Source organism: Erpetoichthys calabaricus, chromosome 17 (genome assembly GCF_900747795.2).
Source record: "Erpetoichthys calabaricus chromosome 17, fErpCal1.3, whole genome shotgun sequence".
Classification (NCBI taxonomy): Eukaryota; Metazoa; Chordata; class Cladistia; order Polypteriformes; family Polypteridae; genus Erpetoichthys; species Erpetoichthys calabaricus.
Window position 1 is genome coordinate 92,755,840 of NC_041410.2, and position 26,225 is coordinate 92,782,064.

The 26,225-nt window shown below is 38.5% G+C and overlaps 1 long non-coding RNA gene across 4 annotated transcripts in view; it reads left to right on the forward strand.

The window, feature by feature from the left end:
- Window positions 1-26,225, forward strand: part of LOC114667298 (uncharacterized) — a 189,223-nt gene that overhangs the window by 17,245 nt on the left and 145,753 nt on the right. For all 4 annotated transcript variants that reach the window (XR_003718723.2, XR_003718722.2, XR_007933762.1 and 1 more), the window contains one exon: window positions 11,243-11,422. This is a non-coding gene — a long non-coding RNA (uncharacterized LOC114667298). The remainder of the gene's footprint in view (window positions 1-11,242; window positions 11,423-26,225) is intronic.

Genomic DNA, 26,225 nt, shown 5'->3' on the forward strand with positions numbered 1-26,225 from the left:
TTTCACATTTCGCAATTGTGGCATTTATTAACATAAAGTGGCAGCCCCATTTGTCTGTGTGTTTCCTTCAGGAAAAAGGACACAGTGACTAAGAATGCCCCACTTGCTACAGCAATATTACCAAAAACAACAAGTTGACTAATTTTATTGTTCCTACAACATCACCAAATGTAATCAAATCAGTTAACAGGGTTTACTTTGACAGAAATATTTTTAAAAAGCTAATATGTAAAAAACAATTTTCATTTAATGAAGCAGGAAAATCCTGCCGCTCTTTCAGTTTAAGGCAGCAGTTAGGGTTGAAGTTCATAAATAAAAATACCTACATTTTTGTACATGCTAGGAGAACACAAAGTTATAACTAATCAGATGCAAGTTGCTGTCTTTTTAACTTACTTTCTTGCGGTTTAATGAGGGAAATTGGAAGTAATAGCAAGATTAATCGTTTGCTAACAAGAACAGGAGTCTTCACATTTATCCACTGAATGTAATGGGATAGACTTTCAGTCCATCCATATTCTAACCAGCAGAACGACATCACAAGGAGTTATTGACCATGCTGGCTGCACTGGGAATAAGGTGGGAACCATCCATTGATAGAGCTCCACACTCATTCACATTCAGACTTTACAGTCATATGTGAATGTCTGAATGTGGGAGTAAATCCCACACAGACAAAAGGAAACTGAGGAAACTTCATGCAGCAGGCAGTCTCAGGCGCAAAAGAAAAAAAAGGCTTCAAAACAGTTATTTGTGCATCTGTGAGCTGTTGTAGAAGTTTATTTCAAAATAAAGTTTAGTTGGCATGTTATAACTTCCACATTGCTCGAACATTGATGCGTCTCAACTCATAATACTGTTTTGAAGCTTGAGGCAGACTGCTCTAATGCAAAAGTATCTAATATGTTAAAACACTGCTAAAATATAACAAATAAAATGAGATGAATGAAACAAAATCACGCGCAATACACCCATATTTGAATGGCACAACAGCATACAAGTTGCATCTTCATTTATAAGCAAACACTGCTATTAAGGTCAATCTAGTCCATGGGTGTAAGAAATGACAAATGTGAGGTAACTCAAAAGCATCCCAGCACCACCACCTGTTTTACAGGAGTTTTGAATTAAATGAATGCATTTCAGTTGAATCAGCCTTTAAATGGTACAGACGAAGGTTTCTATTTATTAAAAAGAAAAACCCACAACACAACATCAACCACCACATGGCCACAAATTGAAAAATTGAACACCTGGGAGTAAGTGACATTTGAAACTTTAATTTGACTGGACTGTGAAACGTTACTGTTCAGTAGTGCTATTAACCAGCTAATATTTATCTACTCATACTGATGCAAACAAATCTCAAGAACAGTAAATGTCACAAATCTGACAAAGCCACTTTCTGAAAAACCTGATTGTAAAAGAGAGTGGATACAAAACCAGATTTGGATTTTGAAAATTAAAAGTAATCTTAGCATTTACTGACTCTTGTTAGAATTTGTATTTTTTTTTTATTACTGATATTAAGCAACCTTTACTTTTCTATACAGAAAATATTAGTGAATGCATTTAGTATGTGGAAATGTTAAGATAAAAAAATGCTTTGCTGTTAGGCATAAAAATGGTCTATTTGAATTAGTTTCAGTCATCAATAGACAGAGCTCTGATCGTGCCATTAGTCAAAAACTTCTAAACAAACACCAACTTTTTAGTTTTTCTTTAACCTCAAAAATAGGATGTGGTCTGCAATGTGCAAATATTGAGGTAAAAGGCTATGGTAAGAATGTTTCATGTTGACAAGATCATGTTGTCTTTCACTGAATGTTTCTGTGAGACCAGATTTGTCTTGCACATCAACTACAAGATGACAATATTGTAAGTACTATGACAGGATATAAAATTAATAGTTTGCAGGCTGAATACACATGGACGTTTATTTGTATGTATACTTAGGACAAGATGAAATAAAACAAAACAAAAAAACTGTTGGTCTAAAGGCTTTCAGTATACTGTATCAAAAGATAGAGAGTTTCCACATTACCCATCACAGGATTGGACAAAAATTACTGTTATAATAAATAATACAAATAAAAAGACTGATTGGCTTAATTGGTCATTTTTGGCATGTTAGTATAGTAAACTGGTTATTCTAGCAGCCAAGATCTTAACAAGGAAAAATAAGTTATGGTGTTCCGAGTGTTGCAGATTGAAATTTAGAAATACAGGTAACTGCTTCAGAGAACAAATGGCACATTCAGGCAGTCAGCATGTTCAACAGAAAGGCAAGTCCACTAGTGTTACCAGCCAGCCTCATACTTACAGCAGGCTCTCATAGCTGTAGTCAATGGTGGACTTGTTTAGCCGTCAGGAAAGCAGCACTGAAATCAAGCTACATTATAAAAATCTTTGGTTGGTTTCAGCAGTGATAAAAAGTATGAGTAGTTCTTGTCAAGGGTGCAGTGAGACTGTGGTCACCAAGCAAAGTTATGCATTGTCACTTATTAGCAAAGGACAATCCTGTTAAATGAGGTTTGTAGTGATGAGGGAAAAAACACCCCCCCCCCCCCTTCATACTTCATAGCCACCTTCTCAGCACACATTTTATTGTACTTATTTTTAGGATTCTCCTGTGCTAGCCAAAAATTTGTGACCCCCCCCCCCTGAAAAAGTCCCAGTTTTTTTGTTTTACTACTGCATACTAATGCCACATACAGTACTCATGAAAAAAAAGCAATTTATTACAAATACATTATTCCACTTTATTAATAGCTATGCTGCACAATTGCACCTCAGGCTCATTAGTCTAGAGATCATGCAACTTACAGGTCAGTGGCCGATTGACATATCTGATTCTTGTCTATTTTTTATTTTACATATTTTTCCAACCAATGTCCAGACTCCTGCTCCTTGCTGTCTGTAACCCATCTAGTCTGTCAGCACCTCACACATGAGACTACCAAAAAAACATCATTAGGTCACAGACAGCTGGACAAAGAGGTCTCTCTCTCACTGTGCGCAATGGAGAGCAAAAAAAAAAAAAAAAAAAAAAAAATTTATATTATATATATGGGTGCAAAGTCTGCAGAAAGACTGTTTATTTCACACACTCTTATTGTGTCCATTTACAAAAATGTCATAAAGTAACAGAGAGGAAAAAAAAAATTCAGACGATATACTAAATTCTGCTGTTAAGATGGTGCAGCAGAGGCTGGGTTTATTTCTGAGATGTGGAAGGATACCTTCAATATATCTGCGAGGAGTACCCAACAATATTATTTAGAGCAGGTATGATATGATTCAAAGACTATAGTGTCTATAATGAGAGTAAGGTTCAGAAATGTTACTTGCATATGCCTTGTTTTCTTACCCATGTTCTCCTACTGTAATATTTTTTCTCTTATTTTCATCATAACAGTAAGAGCACAACTTCAGTTTTGTTTGTTGGAAATTCCATGTCAGAAACACAAAAACTGGCCATCTATAGAAAATATAAACATTTCTCTTTGCTGAAGTTTAAAAGGAGAGTTGGATTTTTTTCGTTTCACCATTGCCCAATTTTTAGAAGTATATAAATACAAATGGGTTGCACGGTGGTCAGCACTACAGCCTCATAGCTCCAGGAGACTAGGTCAGAATCCCAGCCTGGGCAGTGAATGTCTGAAATGTAGAGGAAAAAAAAAAACTGAACACCCAAAGGCATGCATGTTTGATCACTACAGTTCAACACGTTTGTGCAATGCAGATGGTACAGACTTCAGCAACACAACACCCTAAAACTGGATTAAGCGGGTCCAGCTAGAGATAGTGTCATATGAAAAACTTTGGGAAGCCCTCTTAATTCTTTGGATTTTTGTTTCTCATTGGCTGAGCTTTCAAAGTAGCAACTTCCTTTTAATATCTGACTGCCTTATGGAAACAGTAGGATTTCAGCAGTGACATTAAGTTTATTGGATTAACAGAAAATATGCATCATAACCGAATTAGACAGGTGCATAAATTTGGGCACCCCAACAGAGATATGACATCAATACTAAGTTGAGCCTCCTTTTATAAATCTAACAGCCTCTATACGCTGTCCTCCTATAGCCTTTGATGAGTGTCTGGATTCTGGATGGAGGTATTTCTGACCATTCTTCCATACAAAATCTCCCCAGTTCAGTTCAATTTGATGGACAGCATGCTTCAAACCATCCCATAGATTTGAGATGATATTCAAGTCAGGGGACTGTGACGGCCATTCCAGAACATTCTACTTCTCCCTCTGCATGAATGCCTTTGTAGATTTCAAACTGTGTTTTGGGTCATTGTCTTGTTGGAATATCCAACCCCTGCGTAACTTCAACTTTGTGACTGATGCTTGAACATTTTCCTGAAGAATTTGTTGATATTGGGTTGAATTCATCCGACCCTCGACTTTAACAAGGGCCCCAGTCCCTGAACTAGCCACACAGCATGATGGAACCTCCACCAAATTTGACAGTAGGTAGCAGATGTTTTTCTTGGAATGCGGTGTTCTTCTTCCGCCATGCAAAGCGCTTTTTGTTATGACCAAATAACTCCATTTTTGTCTCATCAGTCCAAAGTACTTGGTTCCAAAATGAATCTGGCTTGTCTAAATGAGCATTGGCATACAACAAGCAACTCTGTTTGTGACGCGAGTGCAGAAAGGGCTTCTTTCTCATCACCCTGCCATACAGATGTTCATTGTGCAAATTGCTCTGAATTGTAAAACGATGTACAGATACACCATCTGCAGCAAGATGTTCTTGCAGGTCTTTGGTTGCAGACAACCCACATATCACCTCCATTCTCACAATCCTGCACATATGCCGCTCCAGGATTTTTCTTGGCCTGCCAGACCTGCTGGGTTTAACAGCAACTGTGCCTGTGGCCTTTCATTTCCTGATGACATTCCTTACAGTTGAAACTGACAGTTTAAACCTCTGAGGTAGCTTTTTGTAGCCTTCCCCTAAACCATGAGACTGAACAAACTTTGTTTTCAGATCTTTTGAGAGTTGCTTTGAGGATCCCATGCTGTCACTCTTCAGAGGAGAGTCAAAGGGAAGGAAGCACAACTTGCAATGGACCACCTTAAATACCTTTATATCTCAAGACTGGACACACCGGTCTATGAAGTTCAAGGTTTGACGAGCTAACCCAACCAACTTAGTGTTACAAGTAATCAGCATTGAGCAGTGACAGGCATTCAAATCAGCCAAATTACAAGGGGACCCACATTTTTGCACAGCCAGTTTTTCACATTTGATTTAATTTCATACAACTAAATACTGCTTCACTAAAAATCTTTGTTCGTAAAACACCGCAGTACTCCTAGGAAATGAAAGACATACCACTGTTAACTTTTTTGTTGAAAGTAGAGTCAATTATTATGCAGGCTGATTTTTCATATGACTGTAAGGCAAAACAACCATGAAGAAATGAAAAGCAAAGTTTAAAAAATAAATAAATAAAAAAAAACTCCCATTTCTTATTAACAATAAACCTAAGCAAGTGTTGGGAATTTATGTTCTACACCTTTTCCATGTTTAACATCACTACCAAAATCTGGTGAATTTATTACATTTATTGTGAAGCCTAACACGCTAAAGGTCTCCTTGCTAGTGTTGTACACCTCTTACAAGAAGGTAAGCATGGCTCCCAAAACCTTTAACCTAAACTCAGATATATTCAAACAAATAAATATATCTTAATTAATGGTGAAGATAGCAGCCCAAGTCTTTCAAAGCCTACAGAAAATTAAAAAAAAACAAGAAAGTCCCCGTTTACAATCATCTTTCCATAGAATATTGTTCCAGAGTACCTCAGGGCTATTCACAGGTATTTTTGTAATGCTGAGCCAAGTCCTACTATTCATTACAAACAGTTTGCATTTTGCTACTCTGCCATGAACGTCATTGTTGTCACTCAGTTTATGATACAGACTTCTGAATACCAATTTCAGCAAAGGTGAAAAAGACCCCCAAATCCCTAGATGATACAGATGGGTAATACTTTGTATTTTCCAATGTGAACAATACAGTTTAATGAACTACACATAAACCAGTCATGTAATAATTCATTATCTAAAGCTTTGTCCATGATGGAAGCACACATTAGAAAAACAACTTCCATCACTCTCTTTCTAAATTCACCTTTCCTACCAGAGTTAGATAAGTCAAGTCACATTTTGAGAATTAGGTACCTTTTCATATCATAGGCAGACAGTTATGTTCTGTAGCTGTTCAAAATCAATTGCAAACTAAAGTCTGTGACAGAACTATATTGAGGGAAAAATAAATAAAAAATGTAAATAAAAACAGAGGACAGATGGAAACATTTAGGAAGAAACAATAATCTTAGAAAATAAATATCTGCTCTTTTGATCTTTAATAATGATTGCTATGCAACTTCTCCTACATTCAAATTTCACCAGCACTGCACACATGTAAAGATATTCAATTCAAAAAGCTGGCACTTCTTCGCAAGTCATCGTGTCATGCGACAGGAAGCAAAGGCTCCTTATTCTTCCTAGTAAACATAGCCAGGCAGGTCATAAGGTCCAAAAAATCTGTTGATTTTTATTAACACAATAAATGGGTGCAATAGGTGTTTCCACATTCATAAAACCAATTTGAAAGCAAATAGACAAAATATAATTTATATAAGCGTTGTCAAAAGCATCAAAATATTGATGAATATCAATTTCAGCATTTTAAAATTTCTTCAGTACTAATTTTTTCATGTTATCATTCCTACGGGCAACATTACAAATGCAGTTCCAGATCGCCATGGCTCCAATTGCAGGCCTGTTTCCATCCAATCACAGGTGTTAATAAGATGGCAAGTTTAGCAGCGTCAGAGCCTTCTCAAGTACGCTTAACTGACTAAGAAAGAGGGCAACTGGAGTGCTGTCTGAAAGTACTTTGGCTATCTGGCAAACGGGAATAAAAAAAGTGAGTCAATACATAGAATTTCAAAAGGTATCTCATTTCTAAACTACAGAAACATTAGTAAGTATAAACCTGTAAATTCCTGCATTTGAAGTAGGGTTGTGATGTTTATTTTGACAATGGCAATATCAACCAGTGCCTCCTGTCCTACACAAAATGAGCAATACATCATTCCACTTTGCAATATGGGGTTTGGCTGCCACTTTTAGAGGATTGTGCTGGTTTGTTTAACACAAGGAACAGCATTAGTACTTTAGTGACAAAAAACAAGAAAATGCAACACTTTTACAAAAACAAAAGCAAATAGACAAAGTAAAAAGGGATCATACTGGGACAAACCGAATCAGAACATTATTTGATGAAACTTAATAAACATTGTGGATCCATACGTTTTGCCATCCAAGGAATGTACAAAGCGCCCAGTTAAGCTAGCACCATTATAATCTACTGATACCATGAATAAACAGATGGTTTGTGTGTGTTGTTAGTTCTTACATTTTTTAAATATCATAATAGTGTGATGTATGAGGAAAGCCAAATCCGGTTCAAATGGAGCTTTTTTTTGGAAGGTCAAAGCCATACAGATCAAAACAGAGATTTGCGTAATACCACTGATTTGTCTCTGATTCAGCACATGCCCTATTTACTGATGCTACATATTCTGTAGATGTATAAAATATATAAAACACGGTATTATTTAAAAAAAAAAAAAACACACACAGACACACACACCTTGTAACTGAAAGGTACACTGCTCATTGGCATGTCCCCAGCAATAAATAGGTCTTTATATTTAAACACGGATGTATTATTCTTTGGAGTTATTACATCACTAGTACAAATGGCACAAAGTGTTAAAACACATGCCCATATGTTCCAGTTTGCATAAACATGTGTTCTGCAGATGAAAGGTAAAATAAATAATAAATAAACCAAGTACATACCATGAAAAAGGAAATCAAACTGCTTCTCTGTAATTTCATTTACATGTCAAATTATTTTCATCTAAAAAGTGGGGGGGGGGGGGGGGGGGGGGTGAGGAGAGAAGGGGTTATTTGACACAGATGAATTCAAATTGGGCACTTTTCTTAAAAGAAGGGACAAAGGTACATATAAGCCTACAGGAAGTGAGGAAAATTGTTTCCAGTGTTGCCTTTAGGAACGGCATCAGTTTCTTCTAATCATAACAGCATGTGCTCAAACTAATACAGAATGTATTTACCAAAGTTAAAGGCCATGGCCAAAGCCCAGGCGACAGATCAACCAGCAAAACCATTCAAAAGAGACTGGTGCCATAAAACAGAGAAAGAAGATGTGACTTAAAATAAAAAATACAAACAATACCTATAAACCTGAATAATCTACACTGGCCTGACAAGAAATTGTCAGTAATTGCCCTGACCAGTATACTCATTACTACCCAAAGATAGGCAAAACACAGCACCTTGCCAGGTGCTTGCCAGGTGCTAAGTGTCACCAGGGTTAACATTGTGCTAGCTGGCTTTCATGACATTTGTCTACGAAGCTGACAAGAAAAAATGTTTTAAAAAGAAAAGAGACCTGTGGAATTCAGGAGTTAAAAACAAACACTGTTTTTTGTTAAACCTTCTTCAATATTGTGGTCAATATTAATGAAAGCTGGAAAAGGCTTATAGCACCCCATGGCCTACTCCGTAGGAATGTCTACAAACTTTAAATACAACATACACCATATCCACATTCATACATTTAAATGCACCTTGGAGAGAGGAAACAAACAAAAAAAAAACAGTGCTGGCATAAAGGGATGGAGTTACAAACCTTAAACATATGGTAGGTGGTTTATGGCAATGACAAAAAATATGACAAAGTTTAAACCATTTTAAGAACAACCATCTGTTTTCTGAACTTTTTGTCTATTTACAGTGCTGCTGGGAGCCAAAGTCTGTCCTCATGTAGCATCATACACTTAACAGAATTAAATACTGGATGGCGTGCCAGTCCACCATGGGGCATTTTCATGCATACACCCAGACTCTCACAATGGGCCAGTTTTGGATTGGCAATTAATCAAACCTTCACATCCTTAGGTTGTGCCAAGAAATTCACAAAGTGCCAGGGAGAACAAACTCCATGTTTATTTACAGGGAATAAAGCTCACATGGCTACAGCTGCAAGGCAGTGATCGCCAACACCTATGGTACCTTAACACCATTTTCATTAACATTTTTGAAGGATAATAACCTTTGTGAGACTTGCCCAGACACCATCAGACAGACACCGCATCTTTATGAAATGCACGTTTATTTTTCTCTTTTCCCAACAAAACACAGTCCCACACAACACACTGTGCTTCTTGCCCCAATCACCTTTCTCCTGGGCCTCTCTCACTGTCCCTGGGCCGCCTTTTCCTCTCTCCACGGGAGCTTCGTCCTGCTCCCACTCCCGACTCCAGCTCACAGATTGGAGGGAGGCGGCCCCTTTTATTCCTACCCGGATGAGCTCCAGGTGCTCTGCCTGACGACACTTCCTGGTGTGGCGGAAGTGTCAGGAGAGCACCCGGAAGCACTCCATGAGTGTGGCGGAAGTAAATGTGTCCCGGGCTCCATGAGGCTTGGGGCGCTCCCTGGCGGTGGGCACGGGCCCCAACATGCTTGAGCCTTCCTGCTCCCCTTCCGTGGCCCTCTTCCAATCCAGGGCGGTTGCCCCCTCATGGCCCGGAGAACTAATGCGCCACCTCTTGGTGCTTCCAGGTGTCCCGGCCGGGTATGACCCCCAGCCTCCTGCGACACCTTGTGTGATATACAAGGTTTCCAGAGATAGCCATTTACCATCCATTCATTTTCGGAGTTTGTTTTTACAATTGCAGTGTTTAAAAGGAGACATGGCCTATTGCTGTATTATCAGGCAAAAAACACAAACCAGCCCTGGATTTGAGGGCAATTTCAATCCATCAAAAGATCCACTCATCCACTTAGTGACAATTTGGAGTCGCAAATTAACCTAACATGCATATGTGGGCTGCATTGGAAACTCCCATACAAACATAAAGACCAAGTAAAGTCCAAACCATCCCGGCAGAGATTCAAATCTATGGTACTAGAGGTGTGAAGGGGTGGCATCCCCAGCTGTGCTACAATTATGCCCGCCATGCCCCATGTACAAAAATAATCTACGATGAACAAAAGCACCAAGATAAATGGAAGTATCAAGTATCAGCCTCCCCTGTTAAGGAGTAAGTGCAGAGCTATACAAGTGGATAAGCCTATGGTGTCCTGGATAATGGATCTGTCAGGATGACCACAGTTTGTGAGAATCAAGGACTGTCTCTCCAATACGGACATTAGCAACACTGGAGCACCACAATGAACAGTCCTATCTTCTTTTTTCTTCACACCTTGGACTAGAAGTATAATACCAGGTCATGACACTTGTAGAAATGATTCTTCACTTACTGTTTGTATTGAAAAGAGCTCAGACAAAGTAGAAGAGCCAGGTGAAGAACTTTGTTTCTGGGGCAGAAAGAACATCAACAAACCCAAAAATACTGCTCATTGACTTTCACCAAAGAGCCTCGCCTCAATGTCCAGTCACTATTCAGGAAGTGGATATGGAGGTTGTGCAATGATACAGGTACTTGGGGGTCCATATCAATAAATGACAGGTTGGACTGTTTTTGTAATACAGAGGAACAAGAAATGGCAGCACAGATTTTTTTTTTATTAGGAGACTGCGCTCCTTTAATGTGCCTAGTGACAATTTATATGCTGTACAAGTCTGTTATACTCCTATTCAATGATAAGAAATCACATAACGAGGCAGGACAAATAACCTGACCCATGCCATGCCTCTGCTTCCAAAACGGGGTTAAGCGGGTTTGAGAGAGTCATCTACTTTAATAAAGGGGTTGAATGTCCTTCTAATTGCGATGTCTCTGTCATTCCAATAGATGGCGCATCACAAATATTAACACTGCATTTACGAAGCACACAGCAGAGACACACGCATTGAATGAAACGTTTACCGCTAAGGCCTACTTTAGTTTTTGAAATTTTAGCCCAGCTATTATCACACAAACATTCTAACATCCAACAAATTTAGCAATGTATGAGCCACTCACCAGGATTAAGGCCACGTTCGCCACATACGTTTGCCTCTAACGGATCCTCGTTGCCCTTGTGTCTTCTCCGCTGTTTTTTGGCACAAGGAACGCCATCAAAGGAGAAACCGTGGAGAATAACTGTCATCCGTTTTCGTAGTCCACTTTCTTGCTTAGGCCTACATACTTTTCATTTTTTCTTTACTTTTAGGCACTGGCTTCAACCCTTCATCTTCTCGAATTTCCCCAAAGTCAGGCCAACATGATTACTACCGAACTGCGCGCCAAAGAAGCCCGCTTTAATTGCCTCGTGACGTCACTTCTGGGCGCCGAGTGACTGACGGAGCGCCGCACTCACTTCGAAGACGACGTGACTTCATGCAGTTCGTAGGTAGGTAGCGATGTATGTTTTTTTGGAGTAATAAAACTAATAAATATACTGTACAAAGTAAAATAATACATAAGGATACGAGAAACGTTGAGATACTAACAAATTCATGAATGCTCAAGGATTTATTTTCAAAAAAACGTTTCACAATTTTCACAGATTTTTCTACCTTCACAGTGACTGCATTTTATATTTACGTTGATTTGCTTAGCAGACGCTTTTAATCAGGGTGACTCCACACATTCGGGTAAACATCATTCTGGGGATTGTTTTGGAACAAACGTTACAGGATAAGATTAGAGATTTGATTATCACCAGTGAAGAGCTCAGAGCAAAACGGCAGCAATTTACAATTCCTTGGTTCCAAAATCCTACCAAGGTAAATTCAACGAACAAAAGAAGCCTATGACGTTGCTTGAGAGAGAGTCAAAGTTTAGAATGGAGATGGGCAGCTTGTTCCACCAGCTAGGAGGTGCACATGAGAAAGAGGCAGGATTGAGATTTGGTACTACAAAGACGCCATTCATCAGCAGAAATGAGTGGTTGAGAAGGAGCGGCTCACCTCACGAGTGTCATGCCACCCTCACAGTTGTCTCCTTATATATTAGGTGCTCACTGCTCTGTAGTGTAGCATCAGGGATTTAAACTCCAGTGCGTGCCGCTACAGGGAGCTCATCGATTGAATTGTAAAGCGGAGTGACAGGTGCGCGCTTTGGCTGGTTGAACACCAGAGGTGCAGCTCCTTTTTGATTCTTCTCTAGCGGCTTGATGACACATGCAGATACACCTGCCAGCAGAGAGATCCAGTAATTTACACATGACAAGAGCAAAGCCTGAGCCAGCAGTCCTGCTGCATACTCACGTCAGGTACGGCCTGATCTTGTGGATATCGTGTATGGTAAATCTGCAAGACCGAGAAACTACAGTTGAAGTGTTTCAGTGTATTGAGTTAACATATACTGTACAGGAAAATTTGCTTTCTAATTATGATTATGGTATTATCTAAATAATAATAAGTTACCAATAAATCATCATGGCTCAAAGTATAAAAGCACATACTGTATAGATATAGATCTATATAGATAGATAGATAGATCTATATATATCTAGATCTAGAGATCAATATATATCTAGATATCTAGAGATATTTAGAGATATATATATCTATAGATATATACTGTAAAAAGCACAAGCTTAATTAAAAGAAATGTCTCCGTTTAATCCAACCCTGGTGGTGTGATCAAGGCAGGAACCAACCCCAAACAGGGCACTAGTCCAATACAGAGCCCACATACACTGGTCCAAATAAGAATTGCTGTTTAATCTAGCACACATGGGGAATGTGGAAAAAAACCATGCAGACACAGGAAAAATGTCCACACTCCGCAAAGACAACAATTTGGTGCGGGACTGGAATCAAAGCCTCTGGATCCATGAGGCAGCTGAGCTATTATTTAGCTAATAAATTTATAAAAAAAACATCTTAGGATAATCGGTATGCAGAGAAAACAACTGGCAAACATTACCAAGTTGATCTGTCACTTAGGCGTTGTCCAAGAATTGTCCACCTAGGACTGCATGACAGACATGCAACATAATCAGCTGCACAGTAGACTGAGCAAGTTTGAGTAACAGGAAACTTTAGCAGTTCCAAGGTGTGAAGTTTTAGGTCTTTAGGGGGTTCCAGAATGTTGAGAAGATATGAAACGAAAAAAAAGTTTTGTAGCTTGGAAGCAGGAATTAAAAAAACTACATTCTGGTCTGGGTTACCAAAAATGGAATGAGCCTTTTGGGCTACTGGCTCATAACAAATGTGGGGGCAATTTCACCATGCTTATTATTCTAAAGCCTCGCCGAAGTTGTGTCATTTGTGCTAGATAATTGAACAGTAAACCTCAAGTTGTGAAGTGTAACACTAACTCCCTCTGTGATCCCAAGGCACTCAATACTCCAGCCAGTGTTTACATTGATTAGTTTGTAAGATAATACTGATGGAAGTATAGCTAAATAAATGAATATATATGTACAGCAGTCACGAATATAAGGAACCAAGCAGTTTCACATATGTAGCATTGCCTTGGCTTGGCTCAAACGTAAGCTTACTTTTCCCCACATCAGAGAATGCCCACATAGTCTGTACCATAGATTCTGAAAAATCTTTAAGATTTAAGCCCATGTTCATGTAGATGTGAGATTGTGGTACTAACAACTGTTTCATTCATACCATTCCAGGTATGTTATTTTTATAATATGGCTCATAATGTACAGTGGTGTGAAAAACTATTTGCCCCCTTCCTGATTTCTTATTCTTTTGCATGTTTGTCACACAAAATGTTTCTGATCATAAAACACATTTAACCATTAGTCAAATATAACACAATTAAACACAAAATGCAGTTTGTAAATGGTGGTTTTTATTATTTAGGGAGAAAAAAAAATCCAAACCTACATGGCCCTGTGTAAAAAAGTAATTGCCCCCTGAACCTAATAACTGGTTGGGCCACCCTTAGCAGCAATAACTGCAATCAAGCGTTTGCGATAACTTGCAATGAGTCTTTTACAGCGCTCTGGAGGAATTTTGGCCCACTCATCTTTGCAAAATTGTTGTAATTCAGCTTTATTTGAGGGTTTTCTAGCATGAACCACCTTTTTAAGGTCATGCCATAGCATCTCAATTGGATTCAGGTCAGGACTTTGACTAGGCCACTCCAAAGTCTTCATTTTGTTTTTCTTCAGCCATTCAGAGGTGGATTTGCTGGTGTGTTTTGGGTCATTGTCCTGTTGCAGCACCCAAGATCGCTTCAGCTTGACTTGACGAACAGATGGCCGGACATTCTCCTTCAGGATTTTTTGGTAGACAGTAGAATTCATGGTTCCATCTATCACAGCAAGCCTTCCAGGTCCTGAAGCAGCAAAACAACCCCAGACCATCACACTACCACCACCATATTTTACTGTTGGTATGATGTTCTTTTTCTGAAATGCTGTGTTCCTTTTACGCCAGATGTAACGGGACATTTGCCTTCCAAAAAGTTCAACTTTTGTCTCATCAGTCCACAAGGTATTTTCCCAAAAGTCTTGGCAATCATTGAGATGTTTCTTAGCAAAATTGAGACGAGCCCTAATGTTCTTTTTGCTTAACAGTGGTTTGCGTCTTGGACATCTGCCATGCAGGCCGTTTTTGCCCAGTCTCTTTCTTATGGTGGAGTCGTCTCTGCGCTCTTGGGGTAATTTTGGTCGGCCGGCCACTCCTGGGAAGGTTCACCACTGTTCCATGTTTTTGCCATTTGTGGATAATGGCTCTCACTGTGGTTCGCTGGAGTCCCAAAGCTTTAGAAATGGCTTTATAACCTTTACCAGACTGATAGATCTCAATTACTTCTGTTCTCATTTGTTCCTGAATTTCTTTGGATCTTGGCATGATGTCTAGCTTTTGAGGTGCTTTTGGTCTACTTCTCTGTGTCAGGCAGCTCCTATTTAAGTGATTTCTTGATTGAAACAGGTGTGGCAGTAATCAGGCCTGGGGGTGGCTACGGAAATTGAACTCAGGTGTGATACACCACAGTTAGGTTATTTTTTAACAAGGGGGCAATTACTTTTTCACACAGGGCCATGTAGGTTTGGATTTTTTTTCTCCCTAAATAATAAAAACCATCATTTAAAAACTGCATTTTGTGTTTACTTGTGTTATATTTGACTAATGGTTAAATGTGTTTGATGATCAGAAACATTTTGTGTGACAAACATGCAAAAGAATAAGAAATCAGGAAGGGGGCAAATAGTTTTTCACACCACTGTATGTTGATTTTCGTGGAGAAAGAGGGAGATTTTAAAATCAAGCATTAGTTGTTTAATCTATCAGACCATGTTCTAGATCAGTAAATGAAATATATTAATAAAACCCCATCATATACTTTAAACACAATGCATCCATCTGGAGGGCAGTCACTTTTTCAAATACATATGCCATTTTGGGGGATTTTCCTTTATAAAATCTGGGTTGTGTCTTCAGGCATTTATTAACTTTAATTTTTGCCTCCACTTACACAATGCAGTTTTTCATGTCTGTCATTCCATGTTTTCAGAGAATATGGAAATTGTAATTATGATATACATCCTTAAAACCCACTGACTTCCACTGGAGGTTTAAAGGCTCTATTCATGACTTCTCTTGAGAAAATTCCCCTTAAAACAAAGCCCGCTCCTTATTTTATGAATGAACCATTAAGTTATCAGTGTGTGTGAAATTGAGCTGGATCTCGAGAAAACCTAAATAGCCATTGTTTCATGCTCCTTGGGTTCAGGCTGAAAGCAAAGGCTTCTTGCCAAGGGCACGTCCTTAACAAACAGCAAGAAGCAAAGAGGAAATTGTTGCAAGGCGGCGTGCGCGCCTCTTTTAATAAACGTTTAGCTTTCACTTGACGCACTAATAAAGAGTTACCATGTAAGGAAGCTGTTAAACATTTTTTACATTAAATTTGGCTAGGCACCAACACTTTCTTATTTTATTGCTTTAACACTCTCCATATTGCTCTAGTCATAAGAGTTCCTAGATAATAAAGACAACATTATGATTTTAGGGAAAAAATTTCTTGCATGACAAGCCGCATTCTTGCCAATTTTTACAGTTTGAGCAATTTTGTAAAAGCGTGTTAAATTTTCTGATTCGTTTGGTTATTTCAGGTTCAAGTAAAGCCCTGAACATCTCAAGTAGCACTGTGTTTAAGCTTAGGTCAGTATTTCAGAAACTTTATAAATGATGCACATATATATCAACAGCAAAAAATCTGTTCAATTTTCTGACTCATTTAATCTAATTGGCTGTCAACAGAATGCTAGTGCATTACAGTGTTGACATTTCACACAATTCCAAACACAATCATGTCATATTAGTCGAAATTAAAATCACAAATAAACTCAACATGCCACCATTGATGTTGAAAATCAGACCATACTGAGAAGTATTTGCACAAACAAAAAGAGAACTGGGTACTCCAAGCAGGATTCAGGAGCTTTCAGGAGACAGTGTTAAGCACTGTGGCAGTATTCCGGCAGTTATCATTAATAACTGTTAGGAGATGTCTGTAGTTCCATTATTAACCTCCAGTATGTAGTAAGCACAACTGTATAAACTGCTTGCTTTCTTACATCAGACAGGTAAAGCAACAGAGATACTGAATTTGAATTCTACCTTGAAGACTTCCAGGGAATGTCTTATATTATCTAGAAGATTAAACTTCTAAACATTAATGTGGTCCCAAAGGGGAAAAAAACAAAACCAAAAATGCAAATAAAATGGATATAAATGCTGCAATGACTATGCAAAATATTTCCTAAGGCATATGCATATGATATAGTGCTTCAGAATATAGTGAAAAAGGAAGCCTAGAAGCAGAAGTACTTGGAAATTTGGACCTCTGCACCAGCAGCTTTATGTAACCACCCAGCCATCTGTTTTCTGTTTTTCACTTTAAGCAGTATAGGTTCCCTGGAAGCCAGAGCCTGGTGATCAGAAACCAAGTTTGAACAATACGTACTTATTCATACTGGACCAATTTAGAGTCACCAATGAACCTAATGCTCAGAACTTTGGGAAGTGGAGTGTATTGATCCAGTATTGAATCTTCTTAATCCAGGTGGAGTATTGTGGGTGGAGCAGGCAAAACTTATCCTGGAATAATCAGGTGCAAGGTAGAAAACAACTGTGCACCAGATTTCCATAAGACATGAACACACACACACTCTCATTCACATACTCACACTAACCTACTTTAAAGTCACTAGTTAGACTAACTTCCAGGACAGAGTGCTTGAGAAAAAAAAAACACAGATATGGAAAGAATATAAATACTTCATAAACACTGCCCAGGCCAAGCTTTGAAACCAGTCTTCTGGAACTGTAAAACAGCATCAGTAATTGCTGTGCCATCTGTTGAAATGTCACCTTTTGCTGCAGTCCTTCTAATAGTTAAGAATTGGCAACCGGGGTCTGGTTGTACAACAGACACCATCCATCTGTTTAATGACAATGGCAAAATCAGGTGTAATACAAGATCAACTATGACTGAGCTTATCTAAAACACCTAACACTTAGCCAGAGCCCAGTAGCAACTGAACAAATATTTAAATGATGAAAACAGAAATGTTATTGTAATGAAGTAAAATTGCAAAACAATTATGAAAAGTACTTTTAAAGATTTATAAGTGTAGACCTTTAAAATATTTGTTACATTTTAGAGTGAATAAAATCACAAATGAACATAATGTTATTATAATAAAACATGAGGTCCATATCATATTTAGTGATGAAGTTCACAGGAGTTTACTGTCCTCTGTTGGTATACCTTGCTGTTCAGGAATGGGCATGTGAACTAGAAGTAAGTCCAGTATGGGAGAGCTACTGTAGCTTAAGATGTTTGCCCATTGTCAACGTGTGTTTTCAGCAGTTAGGCTAGGGTGTCATTTCTCAAACCCATGCATAACAAACTAACTTGGTAACCAAGATTGGACTGGTATGATTATATATATATATATGCTCTATGAGGGTCTGCAATTTTGTTCAGGGTTGATTTCAACCTTATAAGATGATACTACAGATACAGGCATAATCCTCATAACTCTATTTGTGAGAGCAAGTGAGTTTAAAAAAAAATTAATTAATTAATGAGCGTGCTAAGGGATGGAAACATTTTTTCTTCAGTGTTGGTTACTGCTTTGCTCAAGTGCTGTTAGGGCAGAATTTAGTATCAAAATAAAAGGGCTTGGAAAATTAATCATTAATTAATTCATTAGTTAATCTAGTTTGAGTAAACATGTGGGTGTGTACTCTGTGATAGACTGGTGTCACATCCCAAAGTGGTCCTTCAGTTGTGCCCAGGTATTACTAGGATAGACTCCATCTCCCTGAATTGATTAATTTAGCAGAAATACTCCCGCGTTCTGGAAGTCAGTAACCCTAAAGGAGTCCGGGTTTGGGCCCACCTACATTAGAAATATCAGAATGAAGTGATTTCAAGTAACATTTCACAGAATCTGTTGAAACTCCAATGTACTGTTAAGTCAATCCCAGAGTTACAGCACACACTCCTGCACAAGCCCAGTTTTGAATCAGCAGTCAGACTGACATGTACATCTTTGAGGTTAGGGTAAAAGTCGAAGAAAAAGAACTGAGATGCGGTGAACCTGCAAAATGTATGCCACCTATTACATGGTCATTTTTTGCATCAACAGCTCGGGAGTAGTGAGGCATCTGCAGTGACTGTGCTACCCACTTAAACACTAACACTTCTTTCTGGTTAGTGTGTACGTGCTGAGTTTTGCTATCATAGTTTGTTACATTTACTAAAAAAATATTACCTTGCAGTTATCTAGGATTCTGTTATGATTCACCTTACTCAGAAAACAATTTGTTTAGATTGCTGTATTGTTCTTACAAAACAAGCAGCTACTATGAACCTGCAGGACTTTTATCTGCCAGTGACATATGTGGAAATTATAGAGAAAATGGATACATATGTTTGTTTACTTAGGAAAAGGTTTATCCCTCCTTGCTTTTTCTTGGTAAAGGTAACTGTGAAAGGTGATATAAAAAGCATTGGCCATTTCTGTGTTCTTTGTTATCTCTTAATGTTAAATGATCAACTCATTCAATCATTCATTCGCTATTTAAAATGAAATGATGGAGTGAAGGTTGGCTGAGATATTCCTGTTCTGTCAGCCAGTTCCGTGAGAAGTGACAACAGATAGCCCATATAAACTGATAATAATAACAAAGTTTTTCCTTTCAAATATGTAGCATTTTCCCTTTTAAAAAGGAACTACGATGGAGGATGCACATCCTATTAATCACTTTTGTGGTTTAATATTTTTATTATTTCAACACACATTGTAATAACAGCTCAGTACATACACGTGATTTGTCATTCATCTGGTTTGCCTGCTTTCCCTAACTTGATCAAGGGTGTCCCAAAGATCTCTCATTATCTATGCAAATATTCCAAAAAGTGAAATACATCTGGTCCCAGACATTTCTGATTAAGGATACTCACCAGTATATACTATACATATTGTGTTCAGTATATATACAGTGGTGTGAAAAACTATTTGCCCCCTTCCCGATTTCTTATTCTTTTGCATGTTTGTGACACAAAATGTTTCTGATCATCAAACACATTTAACCATTAGTCAAATATAACACAAGTAAACACAAAATGCAGTTTGTAAATGGTGGTTTTTATTATTTAGGGAGAAAAAAAAATCCAAACCTACATGGCCCTGTGTGAAAAAGTAATTGCCCCCTGAACCTAATAACTGGTTGGGCCACCCTTAGCAGCAATAACTGCAATCAAGCGTTTGCGATAACTTGCAATGAGTCTGTTACAGCGCTCTGGAGGAATTTTGGCCCACTCATCTTTGCAAAATTGTTGTAATTCAGCTTTATTTGAGGGTTTTCTAGCATGAACCGCCTTTTTAAGGTCATGCCATAGCATCTCAATTGGATTCAGGTCAGGACTTTGACTAGGCCACTCCAAAGTCTTCATTTTGTTTTTCTTCAGCCATTCAGAGGTGGATTTGCTGGTGTGTTTTGGGTCATTGTCCTGTTGCAGCACCCAAGATCGCTTCAGCTTGACTTGACGAACAGATGGCCGGACATTCTCCTTCAGGATTTTTTGGTAGACAGTAGAATTCATGGTTCCACAGCAAGCCTTCCAGGTCCTGAAGCAGCAAAACAACCCCAGACCATCCCACTACCACCACCATATTTTACTGTTGGTATGATGTTCTTTTTCTGAAATGCTGTGTTCCTTTTACGCCAGATGTAACGGGACATTTGCCTTCCAAAAAGTTCAACTTTTGACTCATCAGTCCACAAGGTATTTTCCCAAAAGTCTTGGCAATCATTGAGATGTTTCTTAGCAAAATTGAGACGAGCCCTAATGTTCTTTTTGCTTAACAGTGGTTTGCGTCTTGGACATCTGCCATGCAGGCCGTTTTTGCCCAGTCTCTTTCTTATGGTGGAGTCGTGAACACTGACCTTAATTGAGGCAAGTGAGGCCTGCAGTTCTTTAGACGTTGTCCTGGGGTCTTTTGTGACCTCTTGGATGAGTCGTCTCTGCGCTCTTGGGGTAATTTTGGTTGGCCGGCCACTCCTGGGAAGGTTCACCACTGTTCCATGTTTTTGCCATTTGTGGATAATGGCTCTCACTGTGGTTCGCTGGAGTCCCAAAGCTTTAGAAATGGCTTTATAACCTTTACCAGACTGATAGATCTCAATTACTTCTGTTCTCATTTGTTCCTGAATTTCTTTGGATCTTGGCATGATGTCTAGCTTTTGAGGTGCTTTTGGTCTACTTCTCTGTGTCAGGCAGCTCCTATTTCAGTGATTTCTTGATTGAAACAGGTGTGGCAGTAATCAGGCCTGGGGGTGGCTACGGAAATTGAACTCAGGTGTGATACACCACAGTTAGGTTATTTTTTAACAAGGGGGCAATTACTTTTTCACACAGGGCCATGTAGGTTTGGATTTTTTTTCTCCCTAAATAATAAACATCATCATTTAAAAACTGCATTTTGTGTTTACTTGTGTTATATTTGACTAATGGTTAAATGTGTTTGATGATCAGAAACATTTTGTGTGACAAACATGCAAAAGAATAAGAAATCAGGAAGGGGGCAAATAGTTTTTCACACCACTGTATCGGGGCTTGATATTACCGTATAATTTCCGGTATTTTATAATGTTGGTCGCATAAGTCGAATGCAGAAAAGTCATGCTATTGGTCCAAGAGATTATGATACACTAACGCCCACCTGAAAGAGTAACCGTGGAGCACACAACCTTTTTTTTTTCTATGTATTGTGCCTACGTCACCACACGGTAATACCCAAATTATTCCGAATCGACGTTGGCACTGTTTTGTTTTTGTTGTATCTCACACCCTCATACACCTTAATCGTAAGAGCATCCCTTATCTACGATGGAGTGTTTGATAAGAAGGAAATATGAAGCTGGTTTTAAAGTAAAAGTCATTGAAGTGGCAAAAGAAATTGTAACTGCGCTGCTGCAACAAAAGTCAATGTGTCTGAGAAACTAATGCGAGATTGAAGGAAGCATGAAGATGTAAAAAAAAAAAAAAAAAAAAAGTGTTGCATTTTTGAACGAGCATACAAGTCGGGGTCTGATTTTATCCATCCATTTTCCAACCCGCTGAATCCGAACACAGGGTCACGGGGGTCTGCTGGAGCCAATCCCAGCCAACACAGGGCACAAGGCAGGAAACAATCCTGGGCAGGGTGCCAACCCACCGCAGGGTCTGATTTTATGATCGACGTTTTAGGTTTCAAGACCCAACTTATACACGAGTATATACGGTACTTGTATGCCATTTCACCACTCTACCGATATGCATAATAGAATAATTGGCAATTGTAAATTGATCCCGCTTGAGTGTGGATGCGCATAAATGGGCTCTGAGGGTACTGGTGCCTTATCCAAGTCCGTTTTATGCTTTGTATGCACAGATTTTGGATGGACTCCAACTCACTGTGACACTAAAGTCAGCGAATGTTTGAGTATTACCTTATATTGGTCGTTTTCATCCTTTTTAGTGGTGCAATCAATTATTTTCCATTTAGGTGCCTTTGTGGCCTCAACCGGAGGTATTGGGGACCAGGGGAGTCCCCCCCCCTTGTTGAATTAAAGCAGGGGGTGGGGGGTTGGATCAAGCACAATTGTGGCAGAGTAGCAACACAGTGCAAGCCACTACCGATATAAAGAAGCAACTTGTGACCGAGTGGTTGAGAAACACTGCCTTATGTGACATTTTTGTCATTCAATTATTTGTAATTTTTTTTTTTTTTTTTTTTGCAGATGATGAATTCACTGAACTTAAACCTATTGGTTCATGCAGAGAGATCACTTCTTAAAGTATAACTGATGAAGATGGCAAACAATGATGTGTTCCATCCAAGATGATCTCTTTTTAGCTTCCTAGTATCTGCCTTGAGCAAGGATAGCCATGCATTCCTCCATTGAATTAGATTAAGAATTATAAAAATTAAATCGAATTCTGCACTTACTATACAAGAAGTGCAACTTTGGAAAATGTCTGGCAGTATCATGCCTCAATAAACACAAGAAGTTAGGATATTTAATTTGTGTATATTTTTAATTTTCTGGACCACTCCCCCACCCCCATTATACTTCACAGCATTTCCCTTCTTGCTGTCTAAGGACAGGTTAGCCGCTCCTGGTTCTGTTTGTTGCCTTGTCTTACAATGCTGTGCAGTTCTCCCCCACCTTGAGAGATATGAATGGATCTGTTAAGTTTTACCTTCTACATGGCAGCATTCCAATTTCAATGTAAATTTGAAATTCAATAAATGAACATTTTGGCTTTCACTGCAGAGTGAGTGTAATTTCAAGAATTTTGGACAAGCACACATTGGAACTGGTAGTTTGTATGGGTGTATTTGTGTAAGTATCTTTATCTTTAAAATATTTTTAGCACCAAAAGGAAATTATGGATCAGTGTACTGAGGTCCCCAGTGACTTGCGCTAATCAGTGTTAAGGTTTGAATTCTTGGAAAAATAAATAGACCTCCAAAAGAAAACACTAGTGTGTTACCAAGTACCATCCATGTACTATATACAAGGGGCATGTGAAGTTCAAAAGCTAGTAAAATAATAAATTGAAGCCAAAAATCAAACAAATGAAGCAGGCTCTGGGCCTTCACAAGTCATTTACCACCTAAGCTTTTATTATGAAAGACAGCTGCTGATTTAGAAGAACAGATGTTCTGTATCCTTGTGGTGAGTAGCAAAAAGGCTGCTTCCAAATTGCAGACACATATACAGGGCTTGTAAAGACACTTTTTATCAGGTTCCATGTGCCATCAACACAGGTGGAAAACAAATAAAGGAACTGTGCCAGAGAAAGAAATCTCACATTTTAACTACCTTTGCTCAAATAGAAAGAACTTCTTAAAATATTTACATTTCATAAGTCAACTATGGAAAGTACAGCACATCTGAATGGAGTTCTTTACTCCACATTCAGAAAGACAAAGCTGTTTAGGTTGATTTAAGATTGGTTTCTGGGTGTGTTACAAATGAGCCCGGCGAGGGACTGGTATCCTACCCATTTCCTGCCCTTAGCACAGTGCTTCAGGAACAGGTACCAGCACCCCACAGCCTGAATTGAGGTTTGACAATGTTTAGTTATAGTAAAACCCATTGTCACTCACCTGACAGATGTAAACAGAGTATAAATCTCCATTCAGTACAAGAAACCGAAAACTGCTGAGGAGGTGCTCAGTGGGCACTGGGCATGAACTATTAAATTATATTTTGCGCACATTTCTGTGCCAACTCTAGAACATTCTGGATTTGAATACAGAACTGGCTTTCACTAAATTGTGTACTAGGTACCTCCTGATGACCCAGGAAACAAACTACATTACTTGGTGATCATTTTAATTACAGAAAAGAATATCACCTTTCATTCCATCAGTTCTGTTGGGCTTACCTGCTATCATGTAGTGTACAAAGGGTATAGTAAAATATAGTAATTTTTTTAACTAGTTTTTACAGTTCATAACCGACTACCAGTTAGTGACAGAATAAGAAACACAGACGGCCATAAAAAATTTTTTAAATGTTTTATCCAAGAAGTGCTACAAAGACGCTAGCCATATGTTTTTCTCTCTTGTTAAATACTCTTGCCAGTCACTTCCTGCCCTGGTTAAACTGTTCCTCTCATCTTTTCTGATTAAACTTCAGAGGTTTGCCATCCTCTCCACAATTACGTCATACCATTTTGCCTGATTTAAATCTCCTGTTTCTTTGATACACTATCTGGTGGCTCCTTTTGAACTTTTAACAGCTGACTATTTTGTAATCACCAGGACTTTCATCATCCTCATCATGCCTCCCCTCATCATCCTTCTTTCCAGATTACATACTTAGCGTAGTTTTTTCTTTTACAGTGTAATTATTTATCCAAGACAATAACTACTGTTAAAATGAATTTGACGATTCCCATTTCTTTCGTTATGTAGAGTGAAAATAGGAAAAGTGGCATGCTGAACACTATAACAAATGAGTAAGGTTTTAAAGACAGTAAATACTTGGAGGATAATGTCAGAGCAGTGTTCTTGGAAAAAACATATCCTGTTTCTACAGTAGGAGGTCTAAGGACTTCTTAGCGTTAGTTATGTATGAGTGATGCAATTGAGCAATCGTTAATAACAGTGCTAGCCCACCGTCCTGCTGAGGGTCAGTGGAAACCTCTGGAAGCAAAGTTACAAATTGGTAAAATGAGAATGGTACAGGTCAAAGGTTCAAAGGTTGCAGCAGAAAAATACATATATAAATAAAGCTGTCTAAGAAAGGAAGTAATTTCACTTTTAGAGGTCATTTGGTGTTTCTTTTTCTTCCTGCTTGACAATTAGTTTGAGGTTTTAAGTTATATTTGTAAATGAATGCAAAACAGATGATGCACAATTTCTTTTAAACTGCAGCCAACAAAATTCACAACTGCCCCACAACTGCTCCTTTGTATGGTACTTATCCCAAAGTTAAGCATTACTGTAGCAGGTCAGGGCTGCTGTTCTATGTTACCCTCTTGGGATATCAAAATTTTCCTAATAGCCACAAACAAAAGGCATATTGAGTCAGGCCATAGAAATAACTTTGGTAAATAAGCTGAGAATAAGATGGTAGCATGTTTCGTTGATTGAAAGCAGTTTGCCTTGTGGGTTGATACTCCTATTTCTTATTTGGCAGAAACCTCTTATGCAAAGCAACTTACAACATTTGAAATACGATTGGTTACATTTTTTTTCTCAATTGGAACAAATGCAAGTGAAGAGATTTGCTCATGGTCATGTAGGATGTAAACCCACATCTTCAGGGTCTAAAGTCCAAAGCCTTAACCACTATACAGGCTCTGGCCCAACACAACTCTATATTGGTTTTAAGAAGGCTCTATGGTATGAGCCTGTACAGTATGTTGCCACAACTTTTTGGTCTGTTCCTTGAATTATCAACAAAAGCATGCACTCTTCCACAACAAATGTCATCTGGCTTAATCATTTTTGCACTGAGGAAAGAAACTAGGCAAGCATTTTGTAGCCTTGGATTTTAAATGGCCTGCACTTTTTTCTAAGGGTATTTTCAATGACAGAATTACTGCTGCAAAGAAACCCAATGCACCACGTTGAACTCTACTGATTACATCTGGTTCTAAATCTACAATCAGATTTTAACAGCACTGGAAATTACAGGCTTACTTTCTGAAAGTCTCTCAGAGTAAGAAGCTGTCGATTTTGGGTACATTTTATGAGCAAGTGGCTGGGCCTGCAATTTTTTCTTTCTCATTATGTTTTATGTATGCATATCAACAAAGAGATGCACAGCATGCGAACATTCTGCAAAATACAGTGTAAGAAGTATGCAGATAAATTATTTGCAAAATGCCACCTACTGTGGTTTATTGTGATTTACTTTGGCCTCATTTGGTATTTGGATGTTAATTTACAGTATATTTCTAATTGGATTCTTGAGGGCATGACAGTACAGAACAAAATTTGATGAAAAGCTAAATAAAGCTTTAGGTAGTCCTTACGCTCTGAAAGCATTCAGAATATAGTATATTTATTTACAAATGTGATTTGATTTTGCTGACTAAAGGTGGAAATTAACTATTTTGTAGATTAGTGAGTGTCTGCATTAAAATCAAGAGTTGCACAAAGCTCTTCTAATACAGCACCCTTACCAAAAGACCACAACATCAGAACAGAGATG